Here is a 27,587-nt window from a genome sequence, read left to right as displayed (position 1 = left end):
ATACAGCCTATTAACGCCAAATTTCGGCGCACTGCCCTAGCGGATACGTTCGAAGTACCTGCCACATTGATTTCTGCGGTTATTTCACGCAGTGTTGTTCGTCTGTTTAGCGCCGACAATTCTATGCAAACACCGCTGCTCTCGGTCGTTAAGAGAATATTGGTTGATTGGTTTGGGGGGAGGGGCCAAACAGCGAGGTCATCGGTCCCATCGGTTGAGGGAAGGATGGGGGAGGAAGTCGGCCCTGCCCTTTGAAAGAAACCATCCCGGTATTTGCGTGAAGCGATTTAGCGAAATCGTGGCTAACCTAAATCAGGACGGCCGGACGCGGGTCAGAACCGTCGTCCTCCCGAATGCGTGTCCAGTGTGCTGACCACTGAGCCATGTCAAGTGAAGGCCGTCGGCCACTGCGTTGTCAGTGGTGGGAAGCAACGCCTGACATTTGGTACTCTCCACACACTCGTGACCCTGTGGATCTCGAAATATTCAATTCCCCAAGATTTCCGAAATGAAATGTCGCATCTCTCTTCTACAAACCACCATTCCGCGCTCGAAGTCTGTTGGTTCCCGTCGTGCGGCCATAACCACGTCGGAAACCTTTACACATGAACCACCCGAGTACAAACGACAGCTCCGCCAATGCACTCACCTCTCATGCCTTGTGTACGGTACACTACCGCCATGTGCATACCGCCATCCCACGACTTACGTCACCTCGTATACGAGATGTTCTTCGTGAATGATTTAGAATGCTCCCAAAGAGTCTTTTGCATCGGGCCTCTCATAACTAGTTTTGGTGACCGTTCCATGTTAAATCGCTTCGAAAGAATATTTCTAGATATTTGACGATTGAAATAGATTCGAATGATCGCCTGCAGATTTATTAATCACCTAATGTAGTATCTATTCGTGTATCAGCGTTCCGTAACAGTTCATTACGCTAGTTCCAGGTTCGTATACACGCAGATCAGTGGTCCCCAAGAGAAGGGTAATTACCCCCCTCCCCTCCCCAAGGATAAAGTGAAGTTTTCTGAGGAGCAAAGAGGAAAGCGATTGTGTTTCGGTCACGAAACTATATTATTTTTAAAATATCATTACTATTATTACTATCGCGTTAGAGTGGAATACTCATGACGTAAGCAACCAACAATCACATTTAACGTGATAAACAATGTGATGAGTGTTACAGATGTTCGTGGAAACTGAAACTTATTTTAGACAGTTTTTAAGTGTGGAACATCCCACTGTGTGCGCCATGGTCCGATGTATGTATAGATGGCTGCAAAAGGAAGTCACATCCGCATACTGAGAAGGAGCGCGGTGAATGCGTCTCTCCACCAGTTGTGGAGGCCCGATTATGCTTTCGCGTCGCGGCTTGCCGGTGCTTGCAAGTCTCATGGAGAGAAGGACTCTGGCAAGAATGTAAAAGCCCCTATAAATAAAGAATAAATGAGAACTGTCCTTCTGTTCTGAAATGTCAAAGCACTTCCCCCAAGTTGTATTCCCGGCCGGGTCGGAGATTTTTTCCGACTGTGAGGTGCGCGTTTTGTTGTCCTCATCGTCGATTTAGAATCATCGACACGCAAGTCGTCCAGTGTTGCGTCAACTAAAAATACTAGCAACTGGGCGGCCGAACTTCGTCGGGTGGGGTCTCCCGGCCATCTATGCCATACGATCACTTCATTTCGAGAAATATGTTCACCTACAAATGTAAAGGCATTTACACTGCAATATCGAAGAGCTGTCGCAAAAGTGACTACGTGATTTAGTAGCTTGAACAGATCGGAGTTCTTTCAGCAGCCGCCTCACTGCAAATGGAGAAGAGGTCACACGGCACGGTGTAGTGGCACTGCACAGCACGAATAGTACAGAAATTACCTTCAACATCGGCGACCGCAGTAATATATGAAAGATGAAATATGAAAGTTGTGTCACTTATCCATCGAGTGCCAGTGGAATATCATAACCCAAAACCATTCACCGTAACACTCCAGGTGTCCAGGCCTCCACCTCTTGCGAGCGGATCGCACTGATTAAGACACTAGATTCGTTTTACTAAGAAGGAAGTAACATTGAACTTTAACCTCTCTGTGACGAAGAGGTCATAAAGACAGGGTGCAAGCTTGGTCTGGCGAAGGATTGGGAAGGAAATCATGTACGTCCCTTTTAAAGCAACCATCTCGGCATTTGCTTTAACCGATATGAAAAAGCATGATAAAATTAAATCTGGATGGGCGCACGGAGACTGAGCCTACTGCTTCCTGAACATCACTCCAATACCTTAATCACTGGGCCTTCTCAAAACGTTAGAATTATCCCGTATAGGCAGGCTGTCCGTTGTATCTGGTTGACCCGCCTCTTGAGCAGTAGTGCTCGACGCAGGAGTACGCCGGTTCGAATACTGGTCGTGGAAAAAAATTTCACTGTCAGTATTTATACGGCAAGGGGAGGAGAGGTGGTAGCGTTAAGTTTCTGATCACCACACTTTGCGCCAATGAACTCGCTTAAATACCACACGTCTCTGCAGTCTCGCTATTCACGAGGAATTAACGTACCGGCAGCTCTATCGTGGTTCTAGGCGCTACAGTCTGGAACCGCGCGACCGCAGGTTCGAATCCTGCCTCGGACATGGATGTGTGTGATGTCCTTAGGTTAGTTAGGTTTAAGTAGTTCTAAGTTCTAGGGGACTGATGGCCTCAGCAGTTAAGTCCCATAGTGCTCAGAGCCATGTGAACCAATGTCGCACATAAATAAGAAAATAACACCAATTTTTGATCTCACTAGTTTTTTTCCTAGGAAAGGAATTGCCTTAGTTACAGTCGTTGAAATTGTTACATTGTACACAGATCTTCTATAATACCCTCTGCAGTTTGTCTTCAATTTAATTGTCACTACTTCTCTTTTATATTAGGGTTTACATTTTTGTCGACGTTCAGGGAACCTGGATCAGTTTTGTTGAATGTCTTTTCACATGTGCTACAGATAGCACGAAGAATATGTTAAATGATCATTATACTGAGGATATGGTTGAACATCACAGAGCAACAAGGCGAAGTCGTACAGGAGAGGCACACATTTACGTTTCTCCAATTTTAAAAACAGCTTCTTTCAGCTGTTACTCGAGGTCCTAGAATTTAAAGTGTGGTCTGTATCACGTCGAAACTTTTTTTTGCATACATAAAAGATGACTGCCGCAGAAAAACCTCTTAGTACCGGTCGGGAAGAAATTCCGAAATTCGGTATTTGTTGCTCGACATGTATTCATTGACCCACCCTGGTGGAAACAGTACTGCTAGATCACGATGGCTAGACGGGTACGTGAACTCTGCTATCTATTGGAGATTGACACATTTGGAAGGAGTAGATGGGAATCAGTCACTAGGAAAATCTAAAGCACACATAATAGATTAATTGCCCAACGGGCGGCATAACAGAGTGGAAATAAAGAAGACCAAATATTGGAATATAAAGGGAGGACTACAGATAACAATGATGAAAGAATGAAGGATTTGTCGGTACGAAGAGAACGGTCCTGGATAGTAACGAATGCAAGAATTTATTAAATAAGTCAACAATGTAGAATGCTAAACCAAACACGAAAGAACAAACACGACTTTATCTCCCTCTGAAAATCCGTAGCGACAAAAATTCTCTTCTATCTACGTTTCCGCTCGATACCTTTCATTTGACAAGACGATAGCTTTCATAGGCGTTGTGCTCAAAATTTGTAGCTCAAACGTTCAGTATTCAACACAAACAATTTTCTACTCCCGGGCGAAATTTTTTTTATATTCTAGACTGTTAAAGCTTAATCACTGTCTCCGATGATGTTTGCAGTGAATAAAACAAAGAGTAGTTTCCCGCTTCATTTTCACGATATTCTTCTATCGGATAAAAGGGGTAGTTCAAAATGTCCGTTTTATATTTCTTTGTTTTTCTTTAGTTTATCGTTCCCCTTATTAAATTTACCTCCACGTTTCCTCACCGATCCAGTTACAACGGTGCTGTTATATTTTGAGCGCATCTTTCTCTCCGGCGTATCCGGGGTAAGTGGGGCACGTCTTATTTATGTTTCCTTTGCGTCAGCCAGTGTTTCACAAGTCAGACGTAGCACCGTCTTCCAATCAGCCCTATCGTATCGAAATCGTCTATTTTTCCTTTGAATGAATAAAATCGGTGAACAAACTTTTTACGCTACCTCCTGCAAAGCATAATTTTAATGTTACAGCTGACGAGATATTCACTCTTTTCTTTTTTTTTGGGAGGGGGGTTCACCTTGCTCTTCGTTTACACTTCTGTTGCAAAAAAAAAAAAAAAAAAAAAAAAAAAAAAAAAAAAAAAAAAAGCACAGTAAACGTACCACTCATACCACTCACTGTTCATCGGTGCAACAGATTTTGCTTTTGGGGTTGGCTGCTGTTTATCATCATTTTACACGAAACACAACTGAAACTGTCTTCACCAAGACGGTACAAATGCAACAACAACTTGATTGCAGAATGCGAACCGAAATGCTTACTTAGCGAAGTCTCTGACTAAGAACATGAACGCTGTTACAGCCGTCCGTATCCACACCACTGAAAGACTCCTTTACAATCTCACCAGATACGTTGTTTACAACACCGCTCGGTTCTAGTTATGCATGTCTCTCGTAGTAGTAAATTTCCTCCTTTCTTCGTCTCGTTCTGTCTTATATTAACATCCATCTAACATCATACTGGGCCACAATGGACACGCAAAACAGCTGCAATTCGTTATTTCATTGATTCCACAGAACCCTTGATACGTTGCCCCAAGTAGATGACGCCATGTTTCCAAAAATTCCAATACATTACGAATAAACGGTTAATGAGCTGTTACGTGGCGGACGTCTCCTCATGTACGTTCGGTAGGGTTCGTCTTCTTTGAATTTGGCCGCAAGACACGTGAAATTCATCAACTGCCCCTTCGACTTAAATACCAGTCTGTGGTATGTCGAGGACATAAAGTCCCGAAGGATGTCGGTGGGTGGGTTTGGGAGACGCATCAGGCCTGCGAGGATGCAAGGGATCAGCATTAACATTAACATTCACAATCTTCTGAGACAACCGTAGGTACCGTGGCGACCCAGATGAATGTCCCGAATTCCTTAATATCTCCATACGACCCACGCCAGTGGGGGAGTCGGGAAAGATATTTCTCAGGTAATTCTCCCAAAGGAAAAGTCTTTGTCAGGAAAACAGACTAGAACATAGTACAGGCCGCAAACGGGAGCTCTGTCTGAAACATTTGTTTCTCGTAGCATCAAAATTTGGAAAGACGTGGATTATGGCGTCTGTTATCATACAGTCACTTCACCCCCGCCCCCTCTCCCTTCTTTAAGGAATCGAACTGCCGTATACAAAATAGCTTCAAACTTCTTTCTACTTTACAAATGACGTAATGTGTTAAATATTTTGCGTTAATCATGTATACGAGAAAAGTTTGGAAAAGGTATGAAATTATGTCTAAAGAGTGTTGGAAGTCGCTAAATGCTTTCATTACCAAACAATGGGTGAGTATTGTGTGGATAATCTGAGCTACTTTTCCACTCCTCCCAATGTTTATGGCCTCGTATCTCTTGAACCATGTCTCGTAGAATGATATTTTGCAAGTTAAATTCAGTGGGATATACGGATAATGTCTACAAAATGTGTTGTGAATCGAGTTAGCAGTAAAAACTAAAACTAAACTCTGTCCGAACAGGTCTTGGAAGGCCCAACGGTACCGACCGGCCGCCGTGTCATACTCAGCCCACAGGCTTCACAGGATGCGGTTATGGAGGGGCCGTATGTCAGCTCACGAGACCGGAGCCGCTGCTTCTCAGTCAAGTAGCTCCTCAGTTTGCCTCCCAAGGGCTGAGTGCACCCCGCTTGCCAACAGCGGTCGGCATACCGGATGGTCACCCATCGAAGTGCTAGCCCAGCCCGACAGCGCTTAACTTCGGTGATCTGACGGGAGCCGGTGTTACCACTGTGGCAAGGCCGTTGGCTAATTAACAGCAAAGAAATAATAAATTAAAACGTTATGCCTCGTCTGGCAGATTTAATGTATGAACAGCGAAAATATAGTGAACATTAAAATTTTTTATTTTTTTGTGGGGGGGGGGGGGGGAGGGGGGGCGGCACGAAGAATAAGTTTCGGAAAGGTTTGAAATTATCTGTAAAGTTTGTTGGAAGTTGCAAAATACTGGATGAATACAGCCAGGCTAAAGTGCGCGCCCTGGTTACGCTGCCCCTAGATATAATCACAGTTTGTAACTACAATATTTGTTTTACTTTGTTAAACCTTTCACGCAAGATTCTACCTCTTAATAAGTACATTATGACATCATTTTAAATTTAATGTTCGGTTAAAAATTATATGAAATACTGAAAATCAAATTTACGTTGCCCCTGGAAGCCGTTATCCTAGGCAACCTGCAACTGGCCTCGTGTACCACGAACCACGTTAGCCATTTAGTAACTTGGCTTGGAACTTACCGCCCTCTATCATAGAAGTGAGCAGCAAATGGTGTGGTGTTTACCTGCAACAGAGGGAAACAAAACTGATTTTAAACACATGGCTAGTTCAGAGCAACTAGTAACACAATATAGACTACCATGTTTTTGAAATTTGCAAATATTAAACATTCTTTAATACTGAACTAAATTTGTTCCATATACAGCTCTCTTATAAGTCTTTAGACTCGTTGGATGATATAATGGCGTAGGCTTCCGCGGCCAGAGTCAGTTGAAGTAAAAGTTTTCTGAGTATCGTGCAACGTCATAATGTAAAAAATTATGCTGGAGAAAGCAACCTGTCAGCCACCATTACAGTGGCTTCCTTCATGTCCTAGCACTGTAATGCGTATCTGTGAATAATCTAGTTTTATCAGACAGGCATCAATAGAGCGACTATTTATTTTTGAGAAAGCATTGATCAATCCCTTATTTATCCTTTCGAATAATGCTTCACACATACTGAATTTTATTTGGTAACGCTTCGCAATTGCATCCATAAAGAAGTCAGAAGTCAAAGGCAAATATTTAGCCTCAAAACGTGTGGTTGAAGAATTACTTGCAGTTCATAGCCCACATTTTTACTGTAACCCAAACATGGGACAAATATTTCACTAATACGAACAGATAACATAAAACTGTGAGAGTTTGTACAGAGGCCATCAAGTGATAATATTACTCTCTTTTCTTATTTTTATGATGCAATCGTGAAGGGGAAGACTTCTGCAGACGCTGGACGAGTGTAAAGGCCTTATCTCTGTTTTGACCACTCAACAGTAAATATCGCAGTAAGAAAAGGAGTCATACCGGCGGAGAGACTACGAACGTTTCCAACAATTCAGTTAACGGTCCCCACTTTTAATAAATCGTAGGGAACGACAAAATAAGTTCGTTGTGATAATTCTTCTAAAAATCTCAGTCTGCGTTCGTGTTATCGGCATTCTTATTAAAATCCTGCCAGATGTTAATTGGCTTCTTAAGGAAAATGTTCTTCTTCGCATTCCTCCCCTCGTCCTCCTTTCCTAAAGCCACTCAGATAAAATGAAATGTCCTTTTATCGCCACGAGGTCGCGTCCTTTAAACCCCACAAAAAATAGCCCAATTATGGCTCCAGACAACCTTCCGCTGCCACATCCATTTTCAACCGCTCTGTGCAGGTAGCCAAAGCAAAACATGCGAGATTTTAACAGTGTGTAACGCAAACTTGATAACTTCCAGGAGGAAGAACTACCAATGGTTCTAACGACGAAGCATGTGCCTTTTTAACGTACAACGTTAGGAATAATTAGAGCTAATATTATTGTGGCAATTTTATGACATACCAGCACTTCTTTTTGCATAAAAATGAGGGCGTTGGCTCGGACCCACACCTACACTTTAGACCAACGTTTCATTCAAAGAATGCCGCTATTTTCCTATTTGTGTTAGTGTTTGCAATACTGCGCTGGTGGCTCATGCTTTTACTTAGTGTAACACTGCGGAGAAGTTCGTTATTCATCTCAGGACACTAGCGCAACATCTAGTGATTATCGCTCCTCCTTCCCTTCAGGACAATTATTGGTGATGAAAATTTCTTCCAATCAAGATTCGAACTGGCTGGCTAGCTGCCGTAACGTATAGTCGGGCTGGCGTTCCCGTCGCCGCTTCTCCCACTACGGCGGGTAACTACTCGCTTTGGACATCACATACAGGGTAAACCCCAACTCCACTGACGAAATTTCGTAGGTTGTTCAGGGATATTTCCCGAGTATTTTGGTGTATGGGACCCGTGCTCTCCTGTAGCTCGCTACACAGTAATTGCATTTCGTCTGATTTCTTACTACTGTTGCACAGCGAAATAATGTACTTGGTGCAGCCAAGTAACAACTGAGACGCATTCTCCCCCCCCCCCCCCTCTCCCGCAAGGCAAAGAGCCACAGCAACACGAGTCAACACCTAACAGCGGGGCGGAATTTCAACAACGGGTGTCCGACGGTATCTCAAGTACCAGAGACGCACCCCGTGAGACAAGCTGGACAGTCCGGGTGCCAAATTACGGACACAGCAGAAATACTGAGCAGCTGTGACTCGGATGGCCCGATTGGTCGTAATTGTGCTAAACGCATGCTCAGAAAATTATTACCAACCCAATCGAATAGTAAACGGTTGCGAGAACACACTTGACCTCTTAGCAACAAATAATGCGGAGTTAATAACAAGCTTCAAAACGGATACAGGGATATGTGAACACATGGTTGTCGTAGCAAGAATGAATACCGTAACTCCCAAATCCACCGGAAATAAACGAAAAATACATCTATTCAAAAAAAAAGCACACAAAAACGTAAGTGCAAACCACATGTGCCTCGAAATCAAAGAAAAAGTATCGACGGCAATTGAGGGATTCATACCAAACAAATTAACAAACCCAAGAGCTGATCACCCAAGGTACACAAAACAGATCAGAACACTGTTGCAGAAAAAAAAAGCCCGCCAAATTTAAACGAACGGGAAATCCCCGAGACTCTTTCCCGAAACCTGGCAGAAAATACACAGAGATTCTGGTCCTACGTACAGTATGCAAGTGGCAAGACACAATCAGTGTCTTCTCTGCACGATAGCAACGGAAATACTATCGATAACAGTGTTGCCACTCCAGAGTTACTAAACACACCGTTCCGAAATTCCTTCACCAAATAATACGAAATAAATATTCCACAATTCGAATAAAGAATAACTGCAAACATGAGTAATTTAGAAGTAAATATCCTCGGAGTAATAGAGCAACTTAACGCCCCGCGGAGTGGCCGCGCGATTTGATGCGCCGTGTCACTGACTGAGCTGCCTCTCCCGCCGGAGGTTCGAGTCCTCTCTCGGGCATGGGTGCGTGTGTGTTCTTCTTAGCATAAGTTAAAGTTAGTTTAAGTAGTGTGTAAGTCTAGGGACCGATGACCTCGGCAGTTTGGTTCCTTAGGAATTCACACACATTTTTGAGCAACTGAAAGATGCACTGTCACACCAATATTCAACAACGGCAATAGGAGTAATCCATTAAATTGGAGGCCTGTATCATTAACGTCGATACGCAGCAACATTTTGGAACATATATGTGTTCGAAAAGTATGAATTACCTCGAAGAGAACGGTCTATTGACACACAGACAATACGAATTTAGAAAACATCGTTCCTGTGAAACACACCTAGCTCTTTACACACGCGAATTGTTGAGTTATCCACAAGGGATTTGAAATTCATTCTCCATTTCTAGATTTACAGAAGGCATTTGACACTGTACCACACAAACTACTTATAGTTAAACTACGTGCTTAAGAATATCGTCTCAGTTATGTGACTGGATTCGTGATTTCCTGTCAGAGGGGTCACTATTCGTAGTAACTGACGGAAAGTCATCGAATAAAACAGAAGTGATATCTGGCATTTTCCACGGTAGTGTCATAGGCCTTTGCTGTTCCTTATCTATATGAAGTGAGAGGTCATCCATATGACTGCTAAAAGAAATCCGCTAAACTTCGGTTACACGATAAATCAACAAATCTAAAGGCCGTAAGTTCAACTAAATATCTAGGAATTACAATTACGGACGACTTAAATTCGGAAGAACACACAGAAAATGTTGTGCGGAAGGCGAATCAACGACTGCCTCTTATTGGCAGAACACTAAAGGAGATGCAAGAGATCTACTAAACACACTGCCTACACTACGTTCGTCCACCCTCTTTTGGAGTACTACTGCTGCGCGGTGTGGGATCCTTACCAGATAGTGTTAACGGAATAGATCGAGAAAGTTCAAATAAGGGCAGCACGTTTCGTATTATCAACAAATAGGGGAGAGTGTGTCACGGACATCATACAGGATTTGGGGTGGATATCATTGAAACGAAGGAATTTTTCGTTGCTGCGGGATCTTCTAATGAAATTTCTGTCAACTTTCTTCTTCGAATGCGAAAATCTTTTGTTGACGCCGACCTACATAGGGAGAAACGATCATCATAATAAAATAAGAAAAATCAGAGCTCAGACATAAAGATATAAGTGTTCGTTTTTTTCCCGCGCGCTGTTCGAGAAGGGAATAACAGAATTATTGTGAAGGTAGTTCGATGAAGCACGTGCCAGCACTTAAGTGTGATTTGCAGGGTAGACCTGTAGATGTAGATTTTCTCATGTCCAGGGCGCAGCGATGTTATGAGTTGGGGGCGAATAAACGAATAAGGTAGCATGACAAGCAAAGGCCAGTCCCTTATAAATGTTTCTCATTTTTCAGCGGGGAATCTTATCATACAACGAAGGCTTTCACGACCCGATCACATAGCTGTTGGTAAACCTTTCGGGATGTGAGGTCGTGGTCCAAGAAACTCTTCTGTTCCTGACTTTTCGTCCAGGACTGTCCTGAAAATAAATCAAAATTACATTATCTGTAATGATCCATCGCAGAGGGTTCCTTGTGCCAAAAAACACAGAATGCCCCGGAATAACCTCCGAAATTTTGTCCGTGCATTTTAAGTTCACTCACATTCCGGAACCGCGCGACTTCTACAGTCGCAGGTTCGAATCCTGCGTCGGACATGGCTGTGTGTGATGTCCTTAGGTTAGTTAGGTTTAAGTAATTCTAAGTTCTAGGGGACTGATGACCTCAGTTAAGTCCCATAGTGCTCTGAGCCATTTGAACCATTTTGAGTTCACTCAGTATAGCATCTACAATAGAAACAAGAATTCAGCTTCTCGCAGTTCCGTGCTACAAATCGTGTGATGTCTCTAATACAGGGAATGCTTCCTGGGAGGAACATTTAACGCTGCAGAAACAGGCACCAGATACGAAAATTTTTCATTATGTCGCGATAAATTAAAACCGGGGCCGAATTTTCTGCTTTTCGCAAGCAGTCGCCTTAATCAACAAGCTTCTGAAGCACATCTCCGATATTCTTTAAGGGGTATGTGGGTACAGCACCAACGATGGAATGGGGTCGCAGAAGTCCCGTAGCTTAGTCTGTCACAACGGATGTACGAGCGTCTTTCGATAAATCATACCTTCATTTTTTTTACAGTCTTCAATATTTGTAGAAACATGTCTTTTAAAGTGCTTCAAGTTTAACGTTTGTTCTGAGCGAGTGTGAACTTCCGAACAGTTCCGATAGTTAACAGAGCCGTAGTTAACCGCCAAAATCGTGTCTACCCAAGACACTCGTGCTGTAATTGAAATTTTGGTTGTGGAAAAAGAAGCCGTGATGAACTACCATAACGGTGTATAGTAACGATGTAGTTGACAGTAGTGGTGTTGGATGATGTGTAGAGTGAGTTAGAGAGTGAAGAAGTGCAGAAAGTGAGCTCTATGATGGGCCGCGTGCGGCACGTCCTGTCACAGCCGCTGCTCACCTCACGACGTGGGGAGACACACGGATGCCACTGTTCATGCTGGCTGGCGTATCACCACTCGACAATCAACTCTATACCTACCGGTGAGCTTTGGAAGAGGGCGTGCATTGACTGACACTCTCTGTGTATTTAAAAATGTGCTCAAGATCAGTTTCACGAATGTTCACAACAGGCCATAAACCTACAAGAAAAATCATTTCACTTAAACCGTTGGACAAGTTTGACGCCAGTTTAGAGGCCTTTCTGTCACTTATCGTCACGGGCGATGACACCTGGGTGCATCAATTTGAGCTCGCAATAAAAGGCAGTCACTGCAGCGGCACTACCCACGGTCACCAAAAACGAAGGAATTCAAGGCAGTTCCCTCTGTCGGCAAAGTCTTGATGACAGTGTCTTCCGATAGTGATGGTGTCATTCTAGTGAATATGTTGCCAAAAGCGTCAACCATTAATTCAGAGGCATGTGTGAAGACACTCAAGAACCATTTCAGATGTGTCCTGTTTGGCAAGAATCCAAATGGGATCTTGCTCCAACACGACAACGCACGTCAACACAAGTCCCAGAACCGAGAAGACATTGCCTCATCGACTCTCTAGCCCACTTGGCGAGCTCCGACTTTTCCCCGTCTGAGCCATTTAAGAGTCCTCTAGGCAGGGGCGGGCAAACGTTGCACGCGGCTCATGAGCGCACAGCGCTGCACGTGTGCTGCTCGCGTGCAGGCGTCGACCGGGGCTGTGGCGACAGCCGGCAGGTTGCGGCAGTGTAGTGCCAGGCTAAGCTGCGGACGTTGATGCGAAGCGAGCACTATGTAGTGAACCTTCTATTTCAAGAAACGGAGAAGTGGAGATTTGCTATCTTTTAAAAAGTAATGGGAGAATCATTTTTTCTTTGTGCAAAAACGTGAAAATTCGAAATGTTTAATATGTGGCAGTATTCTCGCTGGTCAACGGAAGTTTAGTATTGAAGGCCATTATAATAAATTTCACAAGGACGAGTAAATTTATTTTCGGATTCTCAGCAGATGGGGAATTGACTGAGCTTAAGAAATGCGATCTGACGATACCAGATGAATCTGTCGTAGTTGGCCGGCCGGAGTGGCCGAGCGGTTTCAGGCACAACAGTCTGGAACCGCGCGACCGCTATGGTCGCAGGTTCGAATCCTGCCTCGGGCATGGATGTGTGTGATGTCCTTAGGTTAGTTAGGTTTAAGTAGTTCTAAGTTCTAGGGGACTGATGACCACAGCAGTTAAGTTCCATAGTGCTCAGAGCCATTTGAATTTGTCGTAGTTGCTGTTGTCACGAGAGATCTGCGACTTTCTCTCGTCATGTCTCTCATCTAACTGATTTAACATTTTATGGAGCACTGTTTTCAAGTTTTCAGGACGACAACAATAATAGCCCAGCGGTATGTGCAAGTTATAAGACTGCGCTTAATATAGCGAGAGCTGGAAAACCATTTGCTGAATTAATAAGTCTCGGTTAAGAGCAAACATCAGTGATGAAAATTTACGTAACTGTTTGTGTTTGTCTGTATGTAGAAATTTTGTTCCAGATATTAAAGTATTGTAAACTCCACCTGTGATAATTAAATAAAACGTATCGTAGGTAATAGGTACTCTTTCAAACCATGATTTCTTTCATGCACTCCTACTAACCTTATTCATTCACTCAATAAAGCAAGCTAGGAAATAAAACGCATTGCAGAGGAAGGAGCGGACAGAAGGTATGGTGGGGATGGGAGATAAGCGGGTGGCCAGCTTGCCCCTGTGTGCACGCGGAACACCTGTTAACTGCACGCGTGCAAGTGCACCGCACATGTGCAGGATTCCTGCCCGCCCCTGCAGTCTACGGTCCGAAGTTGTTGAGAGCGTAATTCACGCAGTGAAAGCACGGTTATGGAAACACGACAAGAGCTTCTACCAGCTAGCACTACCTGCTCTTGTATAAGAGAACGTGATTGGGGCTGCCAAGGAGAACTGTACATGTAAAAGACATGTTGATTAATATTCTCGCCAAATTCTAACTCTTAAGAAAAAATATGTTCTAAGAAAAAATGGTGAGGCGTGATCTATTGAAAGATACTCGTAATTGTATCCTACGGGAGCAGATGCCGTGAATCACAAATGGAAATATCAGTGACAATGCTTTGAGTCAGGCCTGAAGGCGCGCTCAGAAAGCCTGAAGTTAATTGATTTCCCCATCGCTGCTTTCTAGAACAACTGTGTATTTATAAAGACAAAGTACAAAGTACAAAAAACAAAGACACTGCTTTTTCGATGTTTAATCTTAATGTTTCTGGTAATGTTCTGTTTACATCCATTTACTGTTTAGCTCAAACTCTTCCAATTAACTTACAATTGCACTACCAAAGATGACATTTACTCCGTTCTAGTACCTCACTCTCCATGTATAACATCTTTTCAAAGTCGTTCTACAGCAATGTATCCTTATTTTCATAATATTTAATTTTAGTCTGATGATGCCCTTGTAAGCCGAACACTGGTTTATTAAATAAACTAACACAGTAGAGCACCTACATTTTTGTGCTCTTCATTTACAGTCTTAAGGGATAAGGCGATTGCTCGGGAAAAGCAGGAAATCCGGGGATCGAATGGCAGTTGGCACAAGTTTTCACTCGTCGCAACATATTTACTGTATTGTAGGTTCGGCATCTTCAATGATTTTATCCACAGTAGCCCCATTTCATTATTCTTTTCAACGAGGTTAATTCTATTCGCAAATATTTTGATGTCAGATGAAGAACAGGAGAGAAATTCTTTTAACATTTCCTGGATACTGAAGTCGTTAGAGAATCGTCAATGTCAGTGTGAAAGGCTAATTGGGGAGCCATGGATGAGTCAGACTGTCTTCCTTATCAAACTACTCATACGCCAAACTGCTGTAAAAATGTTTGAGAATTAAACGTACTTCGTACTCTTGCACGTAAATTATCTTACACGCGGAGTGGCGCTGTCTGCCTATCCGTCTGCTCTAGTCGTGTTGAAGTGGTTGTGTGTCTGCGCTGTCGTTCTTCTCGTAAGAAGGGGGCAATAATACGGTGTGACCGGTGTTTCAGAGCGCTATGCGGTGAGGTCATCAGCGCCCTGTAATGTGCGGCAGAAATTCCCTTCGGGTGTTGCCACCTCTACTTCTCTAGGAGGAGATCTCCGTATTTTGTACACATCAACATTTCTTCTTTCGGTTGATTAATAAAAGGTAAAATTTCTACCTTTTTTGAAATCCAAGGAAATATACTCAATTTTATCCTTTTTTATGAGGTAATTCGTGATTTCGAAATCGATTAAGAGTGCAGTCAGCCTTGTTCTTACGGTGAAGTCCCTTCCTCTTGGCCTCTCCCGTGAAGCACCCGATAAGATTAAACTACTACGTAATGCCTCTACGCGCTGAGCGACGAAAGGGGATTCCCATAACCTTATCAGTAAGAGGCAAGTCGCTCTTGCTACTAAAAGCTTCGGCAGCCTCAGTTTCGGGCAACTACTGTCGTAGTGAGGTGCGTCTTTCATGTTTCACAGTGCATACCGCAGTGATTCTCTTTGTCGTGTTAAATTTATGTTATGTGATCAGTGACCATGAGCGAGGAACCTTGGAAAAAAGCTAAGTACTCACAAACTTGCAAATCAGAATGAGAACAATCCCGTAACTTAAAGAGATCGCCATTGAAATGTAAAAAAAGGGATTACGTTCGCAAATTACAAGTCATGTGGCTCAGATATTAATACTGCTTCTGTCGATAAAAAAGGACTAGAAAAACACGTAGAAAGTAAAACACGTAAATAACGCTGAAAGACTTGCAGGGCAGAGAACTCTAACTTAATATTTAATAAGTACTTCTTCAACATTAAACCTCAAGATAAACGTAGCGGAAGTTAGATTTAGCGCGTTTGTAGCAGAACACAATCTTTCTTTCGGTGTAACAGAACTTCTACTGCAATTGATTAAATTAATGTGTCCAGATTCGGAGATAACAAAAAAGGTACTGGGGGGGAAGGCGGACAAAAGCGACATCCATCATGAAGCGGGTTCTGGCTTTTAGACCAAACATAGGTTGTGTCTAGGCCACCGAGAAAATAAGTTTTCTTCAACTGTAGACGAATCCAAAGACATAAGCGTCAAAAAATACATGTGTACAGTCATACGTGTTAACGTAAGGGACGATATTATTGTTACTTTTTATGATTTTTTGCCTGTACGTGATGGAAAAGCACAACAACTCCAATAGAGCATAGTTAGTTCGTCTGCAGCCAACAATATCCCCTACAAAGAAAATTTAATTGGGTTTGTCACAGATGATGATTATACTATGTGGGAGAGAGAAAATCTCTTTGGACGTTCCAGATTTGCACGTCATGAGATGCATTTGCCACTCATTTAATCTCTGCGGGTCTTACTCTTGCTCAAAACTCCCAAGGTCAGCAGAAGACCTGAAGCGTGATGTATTGTATATACCTATTTTCACGTGAATGCAAAACGCACACACACGTAAAAAGAATTTCACGCGTTTGTTCACCAAGCTCTCACAAACTGTTGCATCCTTCCCAGAGGCGATGGTTGTCTTTGCACAAAGCAGTGTCTCATATTCTGCAACACTACAATACCTTGTAAGTTTGACACATGCGCAAGCAACTGAGAAATTAACAGCTCCAGACATAGTTCTTCAAGATTGAAATGACCTTTGGAACTCTTTGTACTTACAATTTCTGAATTTTGTTTTACCAATATTTAACAACTTAAATAAGCAAATGCAAAGTGAAAACCCCGATGTACATCACTTAAAAATGTATGTGCTGAATTATCTAAAACACGAACGTATCATTCAAGGAGGAGAAAGCGAATTTGACTTTAAAAATTCCATGCACTTTCAGCCGTTAGAAACCACTTACTTCGGCGCTTAACTTGTTACATCATTGTGTAACCTAAAACTTCCTGAAAGTGACTTAAAGATATTCACATTAAGAAATCTACGTTTGTACACTGAGGCCACAGATCAGATCTGTCAGCGCTTTCCACTTCGTAACGCTATCACGAGGAATCTAGAATGTTTGGATCCCGAGAAAATGGCGACTATTACGGACCATCGAGACTGAACTGTAAGGTAATTCGGTGAAACGAGGCAAGTTCCCCGGTGTACAGCTGGTGTTTCTACCCCCGGCAAAATCTGTGTGACGTGTGTAGTGCTAGTGACATCGACAGTGTTCTCCCATCATCATAATGAAAACGAAGGAAAGAAACAGACTGGCCAAAATGCTATCTGCGGTTTACTTCGTGCGAAAAGAATTATGGCACAAGGAGACAGTCATGCATTTGTGGTGGACAGGTCCGTAACAGATAGGATAGCAGGGGATATGTATGATAGCGAGGACAGTAATTAATGCTGCTGACAACGCTGGAGGTCCCGAGTTCGAGTCTCGGTCCGGCACACAGTTTTAATCTGCCAGGATGTTTCAACGCTGGAGGAGCCTGCCAATGTGTGCAGGACGCCATGACAATGGTGAGTGTTTAAGAATGAAGTATGGTTCTACGTTGTTAGGCCTATATTTACGTTTTAATGTTTAAATGTATGCACCGAAACGCTCGCTGCAATGCCATTGCAGTGACGAATCTACGGTAGAGGGGGCTGGGGGAGGGGGCAAGTGGCAATCCGCGCCGCGTAGTGGGCCGATTCATTTCATAACCCGGATACACAATACGAAAATGGATAGACAGTCCTATTACAGCGTGTTTTTTTTCTTAGACCATTTGGTTCGCTGATTAGCAATCCCAAGTCGGAATTAAAACATTCGAAGCGGCGGATCCAATTTTGGGGATCAAAATTTATAAATTTAGAGAACTGGAGTAAAACTTCGGATATAAGATATAGCAAGGTCGCTGATAACGAATTAGAAGTCGAAACTGCAATACTGAAATTTTCATTCGATATTTTACGTTTTTCACTCTAAATCATAGTCACATTCGTCCCGCGGTGGTCTAGCGGTTCAGGCGCTGAGTCCGGAACCGGACGACTGCTACGGTCGCAGGTTCGAATCCTGCCTCGGGCATGGATGTGTGTGATGTCCTTAGGTTAGTTAGGTTTAAGTAGTTCTAAGTTCTAGGGGACTGATGACCACAGATGTTAAGTCCCATAGTGCTCAGAGCCATTGAAAACCACATTCGTCGATCTTGTCATTACTGATTTCAGAAGGGTCGCTGTCAGATTGTGCACTGAGAGATGGCTCGAAAAGCAGATTTTTTTTTCTCAGGTGGCATCTGTTTATTTTCTTCAATTCTCATTTTCTAGACTCTCGAGATAGATGCAGCCGAGCATGCCAGAAGTCGGTGGAATATGACATGCAGTTATCTCACGCGAATATTTGTGTGTAAAATCTTCTCGGCAAGGCCTGGTCTCTTTTATTCAAAATTTCCTGCGCATCTTCAGACAGCCGACCAATCGGCAACCGAAAAGCCTGTGCATCAAAACTATGTGGACTGATGTTAGCGTCGCGCGTTATTGCAGAATATTGTGAGTTCGCTGAAGTTGGCACCCAACTTCCGAGAAACAGACCTTCTTTTCGGAATTCTTAACAGGTATGTTTTACTTTTTTCGTACAAAATTTTAATAGTTCTGCAGCATTTCGTGAAAAAAAACAATATTGTTCGCGGAAATTTTAAAGTGTAAAAAAGTTATTTGCCAATTTGAACAAAAATTTATCTCAAATCCGAATACCTCCCCAAGAATTCTACGGAAAATCCTAATGACATTTTTTGTACAGATAATAGCTTATGACGTAACTGCAATAACGAGGGACTCACTTTTACTACGTGGAACTGCTGCACGGTAGACAAACAATGTGCACGCAAATACATTTGGACTCGTTAACTGTCCAATTAAGGTAGTTGGGGAGCCATTTAATAAAGTAAAAGTCACGCAGAGGAAACTTTGTAGCCAACGATTTCCGATAATGTCGGTAGTAGTTTAGTTTTAAGTCGACATGTTACTATACCGGTTAAAAATGTTATAAACATACCTTACAGGGGGGCTACCGATCTTATTTTATCCTCTCACCAGGAGGGATCGCTGTCATATGTTAAACAGGCCATATACACAATATCTGAAAGATATGTCGTCGTCCGGTTTACTGCTTAGCGGCAACCGTCAAGGCACGTCTTGTGACTGGAATGACACCGCAGAATTGTCCAAGCACGCACCAGTGCTGTCTACACAAGATTTTGCGGGACTAAAGTCGGAACGCTCAACCTTTCTCTATTCTGTCCACGTCCTGAAGTGAGTTGGCCCACTGTGGAGCGCCGAAAGACGAAAATACTTATTTTTTCATTGGTTAAACTGTGATAAATATTAGTTGCAAATTTGGCGTTCTTGTCACTACTAAAAAAGGCGAAGAAGGGTCGTGGTACACTCTGCTATTCGAAATTCTCCTCTTTGTTACTGTTCGCGTCTGCTGCTTTCGCTCCAAAAGGATGGCAACACTGGCTTATAATTGCTCTCGGGGATCCATACGAGAAGAAGATAATCCTCTCATCTCGCAAAGTATGGACACTGAGCAAGGTACTGCAAGTCTAGCATCCGCCAGTGTGCTCTACAATGTAAATAATAATTGTGAAGAGGTCGTCGACACGGAAGTTCAATATGTAAAACAAAACAGGTAGAGTATCAGTTCATTATTGAAAAAAATACAGGGGATAGTCTCGTAACTATCACAGGAGAAGTTGTTGCCACTGGGAAGAAGTTTATACAATGCAAAGGGAAATATGGTATATTGCTGATAGTAAAACGCCTCCATAAACATACTCCAGTTGTAAGTAACAGTGTGTAACACCATAGCTCTAGTGATTTATTTTGCCATTTGTTTTGTTTAATGTTACATCGTTGAGTTTCTGTAAATGTTCTTTGATTGAATCGATAACACAAAATTGTATACTCCTTTCTTTGTAAAAGCTTTGATGTCATGGTTTGATTTTATGCAATGTAGTATATCTGTCGTTTAAATTCTTTGTCTCATTTGGAGGGAACAAAACTTAAAGTATATAATTGTAATTTTGTATAAATAATTTTTTATAGGAATTCCAATATGTGCAAATGACATGTTTTGTTGAAAGTAACTACTTGCTGTTATGTAAAGATTGATCCTCACTAAGGGCTTTTAGTTATTTTGTATGAAAAAGGTGGTGTGGTTCCCCTCCGGAACGGAACTGAGTAGCGTGCGTAAATTGTGGTTGGCATAGGTAGGAGAGGTGGATTGAGTCAGTCGGGGACGAGCTAACAAACTGTCAACTGCTCATGTAAAAGTTGTATATTGTGCTGGTGCCGAGAGAGGCTTTCCGTGTCGTTTCCCATTGCCTCAGATGGATAGATAAAGAGCTGCAAGTATTCTGGAATTGATATCTATCATCGCCACCAAGAAATGACAGTCCAGCAATTCTATCCGCAAATCCACCTACCAATTTACAATAGTCACCACGTTGCGCAATCACTGAAAAAGGAACCAAGGAATTGCAAATATGTAATGTGAAGGATCAGCTCATTGGATGTTTTAGTGTGCGCAAATATAAGGTATATTATACTCGAACACTTACACCTACCTTGATTTTTTATCCCTAGTCACACAACCACTTAGGGTCCTACCCATGTCAAAAATGCTTAACGAGTGTCCATATTGTGAAAATGGGAAAGCCCAGTGTTTTACTAATTAATGCCACTTGAACATAGTAAAAAGAAAGTTAAAGTTTATGTAGCGGAACTGAGTAATATAGAAAATGATGCTTGTTGAAAATAATATTTCTATTAAAACTGTTTATCAATTTTTTGTTGCCAACTTCTAAAGTGAATGTTCTCAAAACTTTGGCTTATAGAGTTTCGCAAATTAAATGAGCACAGTGCAGCCCGTTGAAAATCACCCAAAGGTGAGCTATTATCTTATAACCACGTCAAGTTGTATTCTACTGCAGTAAAAGTTGAGAATTATTACGGTTGAAAGTTACATGTTCATGCTTGATAAGCCCCCCCCCCCTCCATTGAAAGTAGTTCAAATACACAAAGTTACTTAATCATAGAAAGTTTCAATTACTCTTGCTATTCAAATCAATTTCTGTACAATATTGGCTCTCTCTTGTGTATTGGAAGTGCATATTAATGGTGTAACACGCTCAACAGTTTGTGTATTGTGCTCAGGCTAGATAACGATTCATAGAAAGACCACTATCTAGACAGGAGTAACTTCTTTATTCAAAAGACAGTGAGAAGTAATCTGTTAGAATGAAAATTAAATGGAGTTCACTCAGCAGAAAGGTGTTTAGTATTGAGAGACTTAATCTATGCACAATAACTAATTTTGCTATGAACTATATCCATATTTCATGTCAGATAGGTTTAATATTATTTTTCAAACATATTCCTGTGTCCAATTTACGATTCTACAGTGAATATTAATAGTAACGTTATTGAGACCATTCAGTTTGACTAAGTCCTCGAGGTAATAGTGAGTTTTGTTATCTGTTATATTTATGCAAATAGTTTATTCAGATCTGTTAGCTCCAACCTTAACGTGAACATACTGTATTCAGGTGCTAGAGTTCATTGCACTCGCGTGTGGTAAAGTATAGGTTGTGTTTGTCCGTTAAAGTTACTCATACCTATTTTCTTGAACAAGAATGTCAATCATTCTCATGCCTAATTAGGTTCAAATGGCTCTGAGCACTATAGGACTCAACATCTATGGTCATCAGTCCCCTAGAACTTAGAACTACTTAAACCTAACTAACCTAAGGACAGCACACAACACCCGCTAATTAGGCTGGCGACCTTTAACAGTGTAGCTAGGTAAAATATTGTTTGTTACTGTTTAAATATTCACGTAATTCTGACTTTCACTTCCGATAAGCCACCTCCGTTAGGTACAATACGGTCAACATAACAAAATTCCTCTCAGAGGGTAACACTGCTCTGTTGCTTTGTACCATAACTACTTTAACAAGATAGTTTCATTTCACGACCTGCCTCCAACTTTAAGGTTATGGTATACCAGTAGTGGGTGATAGTGTTATAAGTGTCGTTGAGTGTATGCTTCCTTTTACAATTTTAATATTTGTACCTATTAACAACAGCTTACTTCAGCAAGTCTTGCTAGCTTGACTAGTGTACACACACACACACACACACACACACACACACACACACACACACACACACAGGAAGTGACTTGCGACGCCGCTGGTGAGTCATCTCGTGCGGCAGGCGTTTACTGGAAGCGACACGCGATACGGCAACTGATCGCTCTGGCGCCGATCCAGATGAGTCGCTTTGCGCGACCCACCAGAGCGGCAGGTTGTTCCAGCCGGCCGACTCACGCCTACGGTACAGTCTCGTAATGCTCTTCCCGGTGCCGCGGCCGACATACGAGATAGTATCCACAGGTTCCATAAATCTGAATTTTACGAGAACGATTCAAATACCGTTACGTGTCTCCCCATACTTCCTTCTCGAGTCTCTGCGGCATATAGCTGCGAGCTGATTGGTTAGGTTAGTTTAGTTGATGGAGAACATATTTCCACTGTCGTATTTCTGTTGAGTTTGCGGTTTTGCGACGGCTGGCCTTGGAAGAACAGGGTATCTGCATACCTTGCAGTTTTACACTTGGGAAACCGCTGCAGAAAGGCACAAAATGTTGTAGCAAGTTTTTTGAGACAACGCTTTAGGTACTACACATACTTACGACTAATGATGATCCCGGTTTAACTCAGATCACACCAGAAAATATTGAGAAAGTGAGGGATCTGATCCTGCATGATCGTAAACAGCCCATCGAAAACCTCTGCAACATCTTTGGAATAAGTTATATGACGTGTGAACGTATTCTGTCACAAGAACCGAACTAAAGGAGGATTGCGGCCAAGTATGTTCCACGACTGCTTTGAGACGAGCGAAAGCAACACGATATGGAAGGGCACAGATAAAACAAGTGCCTCAAGCCAATCCAGACCTTCTGAGGGAGGGAGGGGGAGAGAGGGAGAGAGAGAGAGAGAGAGAGAGAGAGAGAGAGAGGGGGGGGGGGGGAGAGGGAAAGAGGGAGAGGGAGGGAGGGGGGGAGAGAGAGAGGGGGGAGGGAGGGAGGGAGGGAGGGAGAGGTAGAGAGGGAGAGAGAGAGGGAGAGACGGAGAGAGAGGGAGAGACGGAGAGAGAGGGAGAGACGGAGCGTTGGGGAGGGGGCAGGAATTGTCAAATAGTCAGCCACTCTCAGCCGGACGGCTAAATGAAGCATTCTATAGCAGTTTTCTAAACGTTTGCCGGAGAACATGAGGAGAAGACATCCACGGAAGTGGTGTGTCATGACTGAGTACTCCAGCCCGACAACGCACGCCCCCATACGCTGCTCAGGATTTTTTTACTGACGGTAGGACGACAGTTGCTTCCCTTCTACCAAGCTCGCCGTAGTAAGCTTCTTGCGACTTCTCCCAGTCGCCCAGATGAAAATCAAGTGCAAGGGACGAAGATTCGTTAAAGTGAAGCAGAATCAAAAACGGTGTCGCAGAGGGCACTTAAACACCCTACCGAGGAAAAGCATCTAGAATGCATTTCAAAAGAAGCAGAAACGTTTCCGATCGGTGTATTGGCTCGCATTTAGGCTATCTAGTAGACGATGGTCTTCGTGGTCGTTATCTGTTCTGACTTTCAGAACGTCTGATATCTTCCTCTTTTCACTTCATCCAGCATTTTTATCCTTCTCTTTCCTATTTTCTTCTGTTTTTCCGCTGTATCTTCGATAGTTGTTGTCAGAATTCCTTTTCCTCGCAGTATATACCCCACCTAATCTGCTTTCCTTTTCGTAACCATGTTTACGAGATTACTTCGTTCCTTCATCTTTTGCAGTACTTCACTTTATCCGTCCATGTCAAGTGCTCTACTATCTCTCAAAACCACATCTCGAATGCTTCAATTTTCCCTCATTCTCTCTCCGTCAACGTCCAACTTAAACTCCCGTACAGAAGAACACTCCACACGAAGCATTTGACCAAACTTTTTCTTAACTACAACCCGGACTTTTTGCGCAACAAGCTCTTCTTTTTTATCATTGCAATTCTTGATCTTGTCTCTTTTTCACTCGTTCAGTTATTAGTTAACACACACATCAAATTATCTTTATTTTGCAACCTGTTCAATGAGGCCTTCTGTTGTTTTCACTGTCATATGTCCTTGTCATGTGCTCTCATCACTTTAGTTTTCTTATAGTGATTTCCATTTCGTACTCTCCAAATCCTTCCTCAAGGTCGAACAGTGTTTTCTTCATGTGGGGCATCAAAGTTATATATTTGTTAAAGGACATTTTGAACAATTCCACATCGGCTGTTTTTTCCAGCCGGCCGGAGTGGCCGAACAGTTCTAGGCGCTTCAGTCTGGAACCGCGTGACCGCTAAGGTCGCAGGTTCGAATCCTGCCTCGGGCATGGATGTGTGTGATGTCCTTAGGTTAGTTAGGTTAAGTAGTTCTAAGTTCTAGGGGACTGATGACCTCACATGTTAAGTCCCATAGTGTTCAGAGCCATTTTTTTGTTTTTTTCCCAAAGCATTCAGTTTAGTATACCTTGCACCATGTAAGGTATGATAATATGATAATAAAATACTTGTGAAAAAACTGCCGACGTAGAATACTTCAAAATGTCCTCCTTTCAAGAGATATTGTTTTATCTCCAAGTAATGCCATGCCATCGGCAAATCTGTTGCAGTTCATCTTCCGGTCTCCCACGCTTTTCCTTCTCCTGCCTCCTGGTGCAGAATACTATCTTTTAATTCGGAAAATTTTGGATACCACTTCGTAGTCTTTACGCTTAAAACTGTGACAGACTAACAAATTCCGACAGGACGTAGAAGAAATCCAGGCGCAATGCGGACTAGAGACGGCCGTGGTAAGAGTATCGGCAGAATGGCTGCACGGCGGCTGGTTTTGATAAACCGCGAGGCGAGTTACGGAGGAGAAAGCGATGCATAGCATAGCACAGCCAGGCGACAGGCGCGCCGCAAACGGAACCTCTGCATGGCGGGCCGGCCGCTCTCTGCACGGCCCCGATACGTGCCGGGCAGATAGTGCCGCGACTGACACACTGAGCCACTATCTGCCGTGACACTGTTACAACTGTAAAGTGACACTTCATGCTCTCTGTTTGACGATGAGGCGGAAAAACGACTGAAAAACGTTTATATTTCAATTCAGGGCATATTTTCTCCACACACGAGAAATTATCAGGTAAACAATGTTCATCCTTTAGGCTAAGCAGAAGTCAGGGGAGGGAAAATAAACGCAGGGTTTCCATTTAAAGTCATTGGGGCACAATCGAGGAAACGGTCACTGTCATCTAGCAGATCTCCTCGGAAAGACTCATGTTATGGGCGACGTCGAGTACGCATGCGCTAAGAGAGAGACAGAATTTGCAATGCCGCTTTATTTTTTCGGCATCTGAGAAATTATTGACATGTAATGGAAATGCCGTGTGGCTAGGGCCTCCCGTCGCGTGGACCGTTCGCCTGGTGCAAGTCTTTCGAGTTGACGCCACTTCGGCGACTTGCGTGTCGATGGAGATGAAATGATGATGGGAAGGAAACATGACACCCAGTCCCTGAGCGGAGAAAATCTCCGACCCGGCCGGGAATCGAACCCGGGCCGTTAGGTACGACATTCCGTCGCGCTGACCACTCAGCTACCAGGGGCGGACATTATACACACCTTATACCTATGGTAATGTTAGTGTGGTTCCCTTTCTTCATATTTTTCTTTCTTTTTTTTTCAATAGCTGGTTCAATCCATTCTGAGAAAAGACAGTCAGGTAAGAAAAAAAAATTAGTTGTGATCTCTTTTTCTATCGATACTACGTAAAAATAGTCAAGTTTTTGTTCTGCTAATGTGTAATGTACTTTGGTAAAATCGATGTTGAATGTTGCTCAACGGAGCTAACTTAAAAGTCTTATTGCTTTTAGTGATAAGTTGCTCCATTCAATCTAGAAAAACGACTACCAATAATTTATTGAGGAAGAAACAACAACCTCATGGAGCTCGTCCTCAGACTCTTTCGCGTGTACGGCATACATAAGAAGGTCCAATACGGGGGATGAAACCCACGTCTGAACAACAACTTATGGCGTCGCAATGAAATTCCCGATAAGAAATAGTAAGCAGGGAGAATTTTTAACTATGCTCAACAGAACTTTATTGGCCGCAGTATTAAAGGAAGTATGACTCTCTAATCGATCCATATATTATTTTTAACGAAATTCGAGAGTTATTGATAGAAACAGGGCAGTGATATAACGCGTTTAATAATTTGGTGTGAAAATTTCCACTAAGGAAGGTACAAAATATGCTTAGCTTGTAGCACATTGTTGCATTATATCAGATCTACCCATACATAAAGACGAAACTGCGCTACCTAGTCAGTCGGAACACCGTCTAGCCTTTCTATGGGTACCTCTCCATCGAAACAACTAACGAGCGTTACATAGGGTGTGAACCACCCAGATAGAATTCACGCCCCAGACTGACTTGGTCTCGCATACCGGCCATCCTGCGTCTAACGTTTATATGAAATTTTCTACACTCGTGTAACCAAACTTTCAGCAGGATGCCTACCTCAAACTCAGAAACACAACACAGAAACAGTTAAAACGCGAAAACGCACAGTAAAGATAAGACAATTCACAGACGGATGGCTACTATGACTTTTCTCTTTTAGGTTAACTGGCGATACTGCCAACAAGACGCGACATTTGACAACTACTAAATCAAGGGTTGGCGATTGGTCGTCACTGGCGGACGAGGAGGAAAAGGGAAAAAAAGGTCCTCAGAAGATTACATCGTCGCCAATATCTCAGCAGATGAAAGAAGTTACGCTACTGCTATTGACTACGCAGGAAATTACATTTATGAGATAATACATTTTTTAAAAAAAAGATAACGTTGCTTCGTCAGTTAAATTTTGAACTGGAAAAATTTCTGGATTTTTTTACTATTTCTCATTTCCTCCATATCTTACACAGGACGTTTGAATAAAAACGCCTTCAGTCACAATTTTTTATCAAATTACACGATGCATCTCGGACCCTGTGTGTCCATTTTCAAGGACAAAACCTCCTAATACACAATTTAGATTTGCTCTCGAATGAGATGACACGCATTTTCCCGTTATGAGAACGTTACATGTTAGGTTTCGTATTTCTTGAATCGAGTGCGGAATTATGCGATAAACAGTGTGGAAAAACTGAAAACATTACCAAACAAATAAAGAAGAAAATTTTAATCTTTTGAGGTCAACAAACGTTGGCTTATTCATGCTGTCGTCGACATCACGACATTTCGCAGAGCTATATCTAAATCTGCATTTGCCTGGATACTCTGCAAGTCACACTTAAGTGCCTGGCAGAGGGTTCATCGAACTACTTTCACAATAACTCAGTTATTCCACTCTCCAGCAGTGCACGAAAAAAAACCAACGCCTATATCTTTCCGTACGAGCTCCGAGTTTCCTTACTCTACTATAATGATCGTTTCTGCATATATAGCTCGACGTCAACAAAATATTTTCGCATTCCGAGTAAAAAGTTGGTGATCGAAATTTCGTGACAAGATCCCGCGGCAATAAGAAACGCCTTCGTTTTAATGATGTCCATCCCAAACCCTGTGTCATTTCAGTGACACTCTCTCCC

At 42.6% G+C, this 27,587-nt stretch overlaps 1 protein-coding gene and 1 pseudogene across 1 annotated transcript in view; both read right to left on the bottom strand.

Moving 5' to 3' along the window:
• LOC126204448 (GTPase-activating protein CdGAPr) overlaps positions 1–27,587 on the bottom strand; it is an 837,561-nt gene that overhangs the window by 552,249 nt on the left and 257,725 nt on the right. The window lies entirely within an intron of this gene.
• Positions 5,893–6,010, bottom strand: LOC126204549 (5S ribosomal RNA; annotated as a pseudogene).

This window comes from Schistocerca nitens, chromosome 9, assembly GCF_023898315.1.
Source record: "Schistocerca nitens isolate TAMUIC-IGC-003100 chromosome 9, iqSchNite1.1, whole genome shotgun sequence".
Classification (NCBI taxonomy): Eukaryota; Metazoa; Arthropoda; class Insecta; order Orthoptera; family Acrididae; genus Schistocerca; species Schistocerca nitens.
The sequence above is the reverse complement of the archived record's forward strand: the minus strand, read 5'-3'. Positions and strand labels throughout refer to the sequence as shown.